The sequence below is a fragment of the Anser anser genome (assembly GCF_964211835.1).
Source record: "Anser anser genome assembly, contig: SUPER_W_unloc_6, whole genome shotgun sequence".
Classification (NCBI taxonomy): domain Eukaryota; kingdom Metazoa; phylum Chordata; class Aves; order Anseriformes; family Anatidae; genus Anser; species Anser anser.
In genome coordinates this window covers 11,262-23,686 of record NW_028154226.1, presented here as the reverse complement: position 1 = coordinate 23,686, position 12,425 = coordinate 11,262, and the positions used below count along the sequence as shown (strand labels likewise).

Sequence of the window (12,425 nt, the reverse complement as noted above, 5' to 3'; positions counted from 1 at the left end):
CAGCCATCTCATGCAGACATTTGTCTGCGTACGTATATAAATACACAAAAGCTACTTCACGACTCTCTTGAAGCATAGTAAGCTGGATCTGAGGTAAGATGCATGTCTAATAATTTCATCTCTGTTTTGCAGCCATTTGAAAATGTGAACCTTTTTCTTGTCCTTTCTGCAATAAAGATGGAAATAACTTTGGTTTTAAGAGTTAGGGTTTATTTGTAATATTTAAAATAAATTTCCAAATGTCCATACAGCATTCTTCAGGACCAATAACAATTCTGACAAAACTTTTTTTAAAGCTAGGGACTTTAACTTTTATCCTACTTGTTATTACTCTATTATATTTGTTTTTTATTAACTTTATATATTTATTGTTTCAAGATCTTTTGGGACTGTCTCACAGTTTTGTTGTGGAAAAACTTATTGCTTATCCTGAACATGTTAGTTCTCTTTTTTTTTTTTCAACTCTATAGGGCTTACTTAAAAAAAAAAATTACAAAACCTCTGAGAAAAAAAAAAACTATTTCACTTATGCATACAGATTATGTAGTTCTGATTATAACATTCTGGGAGGAGGTTTTTGTCTTTGTTTTTTCTCATCAAAGAGAATGAGTGTGTCAGACAGTCTAACACATGAATTTGTAACTTGGTGCTCTTGTATGCCAGTGGTGTGGTTGTTTAGTGCATGCTTTGAGAGTTGATTTTAAAGGTCTTAAAGAGTCTGTTTTAATAATTCATATTGATTCAGTAGGGGATGAAGATGCTTGACATGTTAAATGATTAGCATTTACATTATGAACATGTTAATTACTGTATTTTTAATGCTACTAGCTTCTATAAACCAAGATGAGCATTCTTAAAGGGATAACAGTAGATTTGGAAGATGCTGGAAAACAGTTATAAAAAACAGTGCTAGAAATATCTCCTCTATTTCTTTTCACTCTTCTGTCTCTTCTTTTACATTTCAGCATGGAAGTTTTATTTGTTTAGCTCTTGCACAGCACACCAACCCCAAGCTAAAATAAAAGACCCAGGAAGCTAAATAGATTAGAAAGTATTTGGTCATTCAGTTTGCATTGATCGGTGGTGACGCAGTGCTGAATGGGGTTGCAGCTTCCCCAACCTCCCCCAGCCCCATGCTCCCACAGCAGAGGATGCTCTTACAGACCCAGTCACGTTGCTTTGGTTTTAAGCTGAAGTTAGAAACCTTTATCTGCTGTAGTGCTTAATTCACAAAGGTGCCTATCAAAATAGCAGAGTTAAACAATTCACACGTATGCACTAAAGCAGAAGGGAATTTACTTTTGAGCAATGCAGCTTGATATGACATTGTGTTGCAGACCACAGCACTAACCTTTTCCTATATCTCAGAGCCATTGCAGCCACACCTGGACATACATGTGTATGTATGGCACATACTGCCTTGAGGAAGATTTGTGGTGCTAGGGAAGGATGAAAACTTGCAGGCAGTCTTGAATGAATGAGGCTTTGTGTAGTGGTTTCACACTGATGGCCAACTAAACTTCACCACACCGCTCTCTCACTCCCCCTTCTCAAAGGAAGAGGGGAGAAAATACAAAGGAAAAGGGTCAAAGGGTTGAGATAAAGACAGGGAGATCACTCAACAATTACCATCATGGGCAAAACCCCACAGGCCACAGGGGGACAGCCTGCTCCACCATGGGCCTCTCCACGGGCCACAGGGGAACTTCTCCTCTGGTGCCTGGAGCATCTGGAGTCCCTTTTGGAGCTGGCTGGAGCTAGCGCTGTTCTGACATGGGGCAGCTGCTGGGCTTTGATCACAGAGGCCACCTCTGCAGCCCCCCTGCCACCAAAACCTTGCCAAATAAACCCAATGATACACATAAGGCAGTCAGTAAATAGAAGTCTATTAATATTGGTCAGGGATGGAAATGATGTAGATCTCTGTCAGTACAGAAGATGCAGAAAAGGGAAAATATCAGACAGTTCAAGAAAACCTTTCAGATCAGGCTGGAGTAGCTAGCCCCCATCTTCACAATATCTAGCTCTTACAGTTGTATTTCCAGAGCTGTCCTGAGGCAGGGAGCTCCAGAAGAAGAATCATTTCCATAAATCAGTGAGAGAAAACCTTTGATAAGGCACCTATATGAGAATGGGGCTGGCAATTCATTACCTGATGCAGAATTCTGGCCATTGGTAAATCACTGGGGCTACTGAATTGTCCCCATGGATAAAGCTCTGCAGGAACTGTATTCAGAGGTTGGATAGGAGAAGGAAAGTTACTGAAGACAGAATTAAATCTGAGGCTTTTCTGCACTTAGTCTTCTTCAATGTATTTGGGATGCTAAAGAGCACTAACACATTTCATTTATGAAATCTGCAATGGCATCTCTATATGTCCAGATATTTTTTAAGAAGTCCTAACATAAGAAGAGTAATCATGTTTTTTGCCCCTTCAAAGTGCTCCTATATATTGCGCTCAACAGGGTCTTTAATTGGTACATAATGATGTCATTAATTAAAAATGCAGTAGTCAGGCAGCAAGGGAAGAGGCAGAGGGCAGCAGCCTGTGAGTTTTGAAATTTAAGGAAAGATTTCTCAACTGGGCATTATATTTAAGCTTGGGGCTGCACCCTCTAACAGCATGGGTGCACATGTTTGTCTGGAGCTTCCATCCCTGTCTCTTGCAGTTTGAAAGCCTGAGGCTTTAAGACGTGCTTCTGCATTTTCTTTCTTTTGGCCAGTCTTGGTATATCATACCATGTTTTAATCTGTAGGAGGGTGAAAAAGAGGAGGTGCTGAAAAGTCCTAGGAAAGCAGTATGTTTCTAATTTCTTCAAAATCCAACCAAGTGATGGAAAATTCACCAAAAAGATTGTAGTGTGATTTTCAAGTTTCAGAAATATACGAGATATCCCAATAATTTCTAAAATCCTGAAAAGAAGTTCAGATCATGAGGTATTTTTTAAGGAAGAACAGCTTTGGGTCTGCCTTGTCCTCTGCTAGCATAACTGTAAAGACTGTTATTTTATTTTTTTTCTTGCAACCACTATAATTAATACCATAAGCACTTTTGTTTTGAATTTCTTTGGTTTTGTTGTTGTTGTTGATGTTGTCAAAAATAAAAACATTTTATAAAATTAAAATTGTCAAAAATAAAAACATTTTATAAAATTAAATAAAAAAAATTGTTATCACCTGAATCCAGGTCTGTATAACAAGCACCAAGCATTCTGAAAGGGGCCAACATAGAAAATGCTATTCATGGGATATTTTCACCCGGTTTCTTGGATTCAGGGAACTCCATGAAATAGAAACACTGAACTTTCCGAAAGTACAATTGCCTAATTCAATAATAAAATCTTAATAACCAAGTTTCCCCCCTTGTTTCCTGTATGCTACAAGCTAGCATGTGCATCCTCAATCTACCCAGATAATCCACCACAGAGCTGCAATTCCAGCTTGGTAAGTGTTTGTACAGCCCAAGACATCCTTTGGTTAGAAACCTTACATAAGGAGATTGCAGGTTGCTTGGTGCAGTTTTACGTGAGCAGATTAACAGCCTTCCTGGTAGGTTTTTATTTCTTCGACCAGGTTTTTAGCCTAACACCTTTATTCTTGTCATTTTACACATGTTCTAAAGGATGTTTCTCATACATCTTGAGCAGCCTATGAGTCAACATTTTTAAACTTGAAATTAGGCTCCTAAAACTATATCCAGGAATATAAATACCGTCACAGTTTTGGAAAGTGTTAAATATCCTGTAAATGTCACCAAACCAGAGTTTTAAAATTAAATTAGCTTATAATATATAGCTACTTTCCAGAAGGCATTTCTCTGAAAACATTGGAGATGAATGAAAAAGGCAGAAATTGGTAATCAAAAATGAAATTTCCAGTTGCCCAAATCTTCTACATCATCACTGCTGGTTTTGTGGTCGATGATTGTGTATTGTTTTCTTTTAATCAAAACTAAAACCCATGTGAAGGCTCTGACAAGCACTAAAAACGAATTTGCATTACCTTTCCCATTTTTTTCTTTACAGGAAGTGCTTCTCTGTTATAAATGCTTTTGACATTTTGAATATGAAAAAAATTAAAAATAATATGCCTAAAATTTTCAAAATGGGACTTGCAAATTAGCAACATATGTCCTGGTGGTGAGGTTTGAAGAGAAACTTTGGCCACAAAGGTGTTTACTTGATTTTCAATAATAAGCAATTACTTTAATTTTTGCTTAGGAGGTTTTGGTTTCTTCTGAAGCTCAAGTCAGGAAGTTTCTGTGCCCTGGACAACAATTCCTAAATGTGTACTTACTCCAGAAATGGTTTTAAATCACCTCTAAATGAACAGAAGCACAGTATTAAAGCCTGTATTAAACATTACTGCTGGAGAAGGTTCTGAGCAGTGATGGATTTAAATACAAACACAAGCCATGTATTCACCCTGTTTCAGACCACACATTGTATATGAAATTGTAATTCCCTTTTTCCCAAACTCTTGGACAAATGAGAAGTAGTACATAAAAATTTTAACTTTGACTATAGTAATGTGAAATAAATACACATAACACAACTCGGCCTTCAAATGGGATGAGCAACTAGCCATAATGCATCTGCTCTTTTCACTTAGGTCCAAGCATTTTTTCCTGGAGCAGTTTCCTGGGCTGGATTTCTCATCACTGCCACTGACTGCCACCTGAATCTCCACACCATTTTGTCATTAAAATGAGATGTTCCGACTATTCTGTAAGTAGGCGACAGAAAAAAATGTAATGAGCAGATGAACTGGGCATAGCCCCAGTGACCAGCAGGAGCTGCTGTAGGTAATGTGGGTTCTTGCAGAGCCAAGATAATGGATTTGGAGTTAAGGCTGTGTCTGGAGTTGAATGTGTTTTGATGTCTTCATATGATTCCCTAATCATCAATTAATGTTTATTCCCCCCACCCACACACACAAAAAAAACAAACACAAAAAACAAACAAACAAACAAAAAAAGCAACAGGAGGGCAACTCTTCCCTAGTGATGTTTCTGCTCTCAGATACAACCTCTGTTCCTCTTATTTAGTTCTTAAAGGAACAGAAAAGGAATGTTGAAAATGTCTGGAGTAGAAACCGTGCTCAGTGAGTGATTCTCTAACCTGTATTGCCAAAGGAGCTGCACAATGGGTGAGACATGGGAACAGAAAAGGTTCAGGACAACAGTCCATAGCCAGGGAAAAGGCAATGCCAAAGGTGCACCAAGTTACTGTTTTGTGCAGTTGCACTCGATATCAAAGTTTATTCAGGATGTATATTTTGGGCAATGTCTGCAGCAATTATAATAAATTCTCCAGGTAACTGATGGTAACTAAGAAGAGCTGGACTCCATGTTCAGCACAAGGGCTGTTGTGTGTTGCCCTGCAATCTGGTAACATTTTCACACATTCTTCTAACAAACGCCTGCTTTGCTGAAGTCCTTACTGATGCTGCAGGCACTGACAGGCAGGGACGCAGGCCTCCCTTGCAGAAAATGCATCCTCTCATGTCTTAATTCTCACTTTTTAGATTCCTGTATGTTAGGTAGACAACTAACTTTCGACTCATCAAACATTGCATTTTTTTTGACAAACCGATCCCTTACAGCAGAGCACATTTTTTTGTGGCAACTGTTGATATAATTCCTGGCCATAATAGTTATTTTTATTTTATTTTATTTTATTTTATTTTATTTTATTTTATTTTATTTTATTTTATTTTATTTTATTTATTTTATTTTAATTTATTTTTTTATTGTATTGTATTTTATTTTTTCTAAATAAGGATCTTTGAGGATTTTGCATGACAAATATGAATATTTTGGAACTGGACATGGATGATTTGTTTTATATTGTGAAATATCTGACTATTTCAACCTCATGTGTGCCCTGAGCATGGCTTTCTCCCCCACGAATGTTGAAGGGGTGCTCTCCACTTTGCAGTGGGCTCAGGAGAAGGATGGTGGAGACCTTCCCAGCCTGCCCACTGCACGTACCCCAAAGGAAGGACAACCGGTCCTTCTGCTGTCCAAGGGAAAAATAGAGACAATTTTTCCTTCATCCTCTCTGTAAACAGGGGCCTTTGCCCCTTGTCCAGGCTGCTTAAATACAGACAACGGATCCCAGAAATGAACTTGTCTGAGAGAGACCATATGAGATCTCCCACTCCCAGGCATGACAGGAGAGGGGTAGACACAGGTCCCCGGGAAAGCGTAGCTCAGTGCTTCAATCATCTCCCTAGCCTTGAACAGCTGAGCTGTGGAAATCACTTTGATGTAAATCTCTCAGCATCTTTTTTGTCTGAAATAAATGGTGCATAAAGGAAATGCAAAATTGTTTGGTGGACAGTATTATCTATGTGTTTACTGCTCTCAGCACTTTTCTTTTGTCTTTTGACTATGTAGTTCCTATTGGTGTGAATAGCTGCGCATGAAGTTAAAGCTCCTGAACGTGAGCAAGGTGTAAGAGAACTCTCTAAACCTGTAACAGCTCTGCACTTCTGGTTGCAAGAAATGTCAACTTAGAAGAATTACTAGTAGCAGAAAGTAATTATTTTTCATTTTCAAGGTTCCCTGTTCAGTGTTAACGCAAATGTAAACTTTCTATAATTCTTCATTGTTACCATCCCCCTGGATGTATTACTTTCATTTCCATTTTCTATTTTACATATACACCCCCATCATACACACGCAGTACACAGTCATGGCACCTCATAATGATTTTTGTATTATAGACCCTTCTGGTCTATCTTGCTATGTATTATTCTGTTGCCATAATCTGGTGATGATATACAATATTTGTATAAAGATTCAAATCAATGTTTATCACATCAGAGCACTATCATTCAAATGTAAGGTACAAATCAATAATTCATTAAGCAAGAGAGAAATGAATGATTTCAAATTGCTGTTCTTTTCTCCTTTAATATTTGCAAAAGGAATTGCACTGTTTTAATGAAGTTTGTTCACTTTTTAGACTGAGACTGAATTAATGTATCTGATGGTATTCAGGATATATGCCATGGGATAGATAGGTAGCACAACTACAAAAATAAACAGATAGTTTTCAGTTCGCTAAAACTTCCGATTCATTAAAAATATTCAATGACATAAAAAGATTTAAAAGATATTGGCGGGGAAGGGTGTGCTATATGGTTTTCCAGGTTGAACAAATCAACTTTTCTAGACATAAATAAAATTATTAATTTCAAGTTGGAATGATCCATTTTTAAAAGATTCGTCTCACCAAAAAAAAAAAAAAAGTGAAGAGCTATTTTGAAATTGAGAATTTTGATCTTTAAAAAAGGAAATATTCAATCTAGTAAATATTAGGAAGTGTAATAGTTCTTGAAAAAATGTAGTTTTGTTTTGAGTTTGAATTTCTGACTGAAACAATCAGAGGAATAGACATTAATTACTATGTGACATAAATGACTAAGCAGACCAGCTCAGTCCTTTATTTTTTGCTGGTAATCAGCCTTAATTTGCTTCACTGCAATGGAAAGAGCAGAAAATATCATAATCTAGTATCATTGGTAAGTTGAAATTCAAGAGCCTGTTTTTCTTTTCTGCATCCCTCCAAACCCATGGGCTAACCCGGTGATCTCCCCCATTGGAAGATGTGCTAAATGAATGAGTCTGTGGAATTCAAATGTACCTTTAGCCCTGCTCATTTTCTAATTCACCAGCAATAAAGTGGTCACTGCTGATGACACAGGGAATTCCTTGTGGTTTTAAAATACAATGACAGAGTATCCACCAGGAACCACACAGCATTAGCTGTTGCTTTCACTGGGGATGTATCCTCTATTGATTGGTTCTCATTGCCTGAGCTCAGTAAGGCTTTTATTTATGATGACATAGTTTATGATTGCTTATTTATCTGTTGTGCGTAAAACCAGATTAGAACTAAGTTGTCATATTGACCAAAAGGATATCTGGATTCTTGAAGAAGCTACTTTACCTCCACTCATACACCGAAATTGGATGGGGAAGGAAAATTACCCACACTAGCCTTGAAATTACTAGATCTTCTTTCTCCCATATCCCCATCCCAAGATTATCATTTCCTCTCAGCTTTTGAACTTTTGATCCATTGTGGTGGTCCCGTGAGAAAATTTATTTTCTAACGTGAAGTTACAGCAGAGTCTGAAATCAGCACAACCCCCAAGTCATTCGCTTGAAAGCTGTCTCAGTCTCATTCATGCTTCGTCTATACTGGGCTCAAGAAGTGATTAGGCAAGGGCAGGGGAGAAAAATTCAGCAAATGCTCCTAAAGGCAGAGATGTGCAGCGCTGGGTCAAGAGGTCCCTGAGCCACATCAATGAGATCATTCCTGGGAAGGATGACTTTACACTTCCCCTGTTATTATAGTCTTCCCTGGGGAAGAGTTCCCTATAGTCTTCTTCTATGACAAAGTGACACGCTTAGTGGATGAGGGAAAGGCTGTGGATGTGGTCTGCCTTGACTTCAGTAAGGCTTTTGACACCGTTTCCCACAACATTCTCCTCAAGAAACTGGATGCTCATGGCTTGGACTGGCGTACGCTTCGTTGGGTTAAAAACTGGCTGGATAGCCGGGCCCAAAGAGTCATGGTGAATGGAGTTAAATCCAGTTGGAGGCCGGTCACTAGTGGAGTCCCCCAGGACTCAGTGCTGGGGCCAGTCCTCTTTAATATCTTTATCAATGATCTGGATTAGGGGAAAGAGTGCACCCTCATTAAGTTTGCAGACGACACCAAGTTAGGTGCGTGTGTCGATCTGCTCGAGGGTTGGAAGGCTCTGCAGGAGGATCTGGATAGGCTGGAGCGATGGGCTGAGGTCAACTGTATGAAGTTCAACAAGGCCAAGTGCCGGGTCCTGCACCTGGGGCGTAACAACCCCAAGCAGAGGTACAGGCTGGGAGATGAGTGGTTGGAAAGCTGCCTGGCAGAGAAGGGCCTGGGAGTATTGGTTGATAGTCGGCTGAATATGAGCCAGCAGTGTGCTCAGGTGGCCAAGAAGGCCAACAGCATCCTGGCTTGTATCAGAAACAGTGTGGCCAGCAGGACTAGGGAAGTGGTTGTCCCCCTGTACTCGGCTCTGGTGAGGCCGCACCTCAAGTACTGTGTTCACTTTTGGGCCCCTCGCTACAAGAAGGACATCGAGGTGCTCGAGAGAGTCCAGAGAATGGCAACGAAGCTGGTGAGGGGTCTGGTGAACAAGTCTTATGAGGAGCAGCTGAGGGAGCTGGGGTTGTTCAGCCTGGAGAAGAGGAGGCTCAGGGGCGACCTTATCGCTCTCTATAGGTACCTGAAAGGAGGCTGTAGAGAGGTGGGGGTTGGTCTATTCTCCCACATGCCTGGTGACAGGACGAGGGGGAATGGGCTAAAGTTGCGCCAGGGGAGGTTTAGGTTGGATATTAGGAAGAACTTCTTTACTGAAAGGGTTGTTAGGCATTGGAATGGGCTGCCCAGGGAAGTGGTTGAGTCACCATCCCTGGAGGTCTTTAAAAGACATTTAGATGTTGAACTTAGTGATATGGTTTAGCGGAGGGCTTGTTAGTGTTAGGTCAGAGGTTGGACTAGGTGATCTTGGAGGTCTCTTCCAACCTAGATGATTCTGTGATTCTGTGATGCTGTGATTCTGTGAATCCATATTAATGGAACAACGGAAGACATTATCACTGTTTGTACTGGTAGCCTCTTTACAGGACTTCAGATAGGATCACATTAACTACTCTATACATTAAACAGCTCGTAATAACTAAAACTTGAAAAAAATTAATTTTCTGATTTATATTTTTAATCAATTGCAACATGCTGCAATTGCATTTTCGCTGTAGCTTTCGAATTGTTTGCTCAATAGAGATTGCTGCATTGCTTTTGATTGACACAATTTTATTGCATTTTTAGTGACTTTTACAGTATTTTTTACAATATTCAAGGAGCAAAAGTAAGCCAGAAAAATAACATAGTAACATTTTAAGATGGAAGAAGGCCATAAAGATGCAGATTAGGTGTAATGTACAATAACAGGAAATTGCAAATTAATGATAACTCCCTTGCCCTCATGCCTACTTAGTCCCCCTGTACGTGTTTTTGGAATATGTCAGTAAAACACGAAATGTTTGCCTACTGTGAAAAGTTAATGGATGACGGAGTTGGCAAATACTTTAGGATTGTTATAAAGATTATTTTAGATACAATTCAGCTGAAATTCAGCTGAACCCAAGTAGCTATACAGGATTTCTTAGTTGTAAAAAAGTTAATTATTTGAAGAACAGGGTTTGGTCTAAATCGAGCAAAGCCAATAAAAAAGATGTAGAGATTTAAGTACATGTAATGAACATAAACATAATTATAATCTTGAAAACAGTCAAATGCTCCTTGAAAGTTCTCTGAATGCAAGTTGTTTCAGACAAGCCATTAGGGTTCAATAGAGTGTGTGCGTTGCCTCTCTTTATGAAAGAGTAGGTATGTGGAAAACTTCAAAGCATGTACTCACCGTGCTTTTTTTTCTCTTTTAACTGTATATGTAATTATATGCACTCTCTGACTACTTGTAACTGTGCCTTTCCATTCAATGAATTCCATTAAGACTGTGTCTTTTTAGGAGTCTCTCTTCCTGCTTTTGGAGAGCACTTATGTACCTTTTTACATCAATAGTCTTCTAACTGATGAGACCCTACAGAAGAATTTTTTAAATAATTATTACCAATGATTTCGCAGTGCTCACAATGTCGTCTTTTGATGTCTAAGATTCCTCATATATAAAATGGAAAACATACATTACAGGGCTTTACAAAGCTGAGCTGGCTAATACTTTAAGAGTTATGATGTTAATAAAATTTTGCACGATTCTTTATTTTCTGAAGCAAAGACTGGCTTTCTTATCAAATATGGAGCTTCTGTGGGACTAAGTCATTTCACATGAAGTTCAAAAGAGATTTTGCAACCAGAAACATGAAGTAGTTTTATTTTACTTGCCTGGTTCCTTGCAAAGTTGACCTGTCATTGGTTATGCAGTGTCCTCCTACAACACTTGCCGAGGCGACTGGCTCCGGGGCAGATGCGTGCTGCAGCGGAGCGCGGGATCGGGACAGGCAGGGCTATTTTTCGGGCATCGAGCCTACGTGAGGGAGCCGCCAGGCACCGGCAGCCCTCGTGAGGGAGGCTGACGAGGCGTAGGCGGAGCCAGCAGCGTCAGCGACAGCTCCTCCCCCCGGCCTCCCCCTGGCCGTTCAAAGGCAGCCCTTAGGGAGCGCGAGCGACCAGGAGCGCGGCGACCAGGGCCGGCAAACAGGGAGTGACGTGGCAGTTAGCGAGGCAGTTAGCGCGGGCAGGAAGGGCGGAGCGCTCACACCCGCCCATAGGGACAACTCCTCCAACGGCACTCTCCTGTCAGCTGGGCTGCAATGGTCTCCACCAGGCACGGTGCTTTCTCTAGGAAGTCAGTGCACACCCAGACCGACTGCCCATCCAAACACGCGGCAGTTCAGGTCTCCGGATGCGGGGAGTGTCTGAGCCTCTTGCTGCCATCGGCGGGAGGCAGAGAGACTGCTTGCGTGAGGTGCGAGCAGGTGGACGACCTGGTCCGCATGGTGGCGGAACTCAAGGAGGAGGTGCAGAGGTTGAGGGATATCAGGGAGTGCGAGCGGGAGATAGACTGGTGGAGCGACTCCCTGCAGGACCGGAGGGAGAGGGACCAGGGTGAGACGCTCCAAAGGGGGGTGGACCCCCTGCCCTGTCGCCATCGGGCAGAGGGAGGGGACCTGTGAGTTGAGGAGGAATGGAGACAGGTCCCTGCTCGACCTCGCAGGAGATGCCCTCCCCTTCCGGTGCCGCCTTCCCAGGTGCCATTGAACAATAGGTTTGAGGCCCTGGAGCTTGAGAGACCGGTGGGTGAGGATGAGGTAGGAAGCCTACCCAGGAGGATGCCTGAGGTGAGGAAGTTGACTCCACGCCTCAGGACTGCCTCCACCAAGAAAGAAAGAAGGGTGATTGTTGTGGGCGACTCCCTCCTCAGGGGAACGGAGGGCCCTATTTGTCGGCCTGACCCCACACATAGGGAAGTCTGCTGCCTCCCTGGGGCCAGGGTCAGAGACATTACCAGGAAGCTTCCAAACCTGGTTCGCCCCTCTGACTATTACCCGCTTTTGATAGTCCAGGCTGGCAGTGACGATGTTGAAAAGAGAAACCTCAAGGCTATCAAACAGGACTATAGGGGGCTGGGACGATTGGTGGAGGGAGCGGGAGTGCAGGTGGTGTTTTCGTCTATCCCTACGGGGGAAGGGAGAGGCACGGAGAGGACATGGAAAGCTCGCGGGGTTAATAGGTGGCTCAGAGGCTGGTGCCAGCACAGAAATTTTGGGTTTTTTCACCATGGGGAGCTTTACTCGGCACCCGGCCTGATGGCCCCAGACGGGTCCCTATCTCCAAGGGGAAAACGGA

The 12,425-nt window shown here is 41.5% G+C and overlaps 1 long non-coding RNA gene across 1 annotated transcript; it reads left to right on the top strand.

Annotated features, from left to right (window-relative positions):
- The first annotated feature begins 69 nt into the window (after window positions 1–69).
- Window positions 70–10,839, top strand: LOC310888941. Its single transcript, XR_014576271.1, has 4 exons — window positions 70–93; window positions 3,389–3,444; window positions 4,612–4,727; window positions 6,401–10,839. It is a non-coding gene; the product is annotated as an uncharacterized lncRNA (long non-coding RNA).
- Window positions 10,840–12,425: the final 1,586 nt, after the last annotated feature.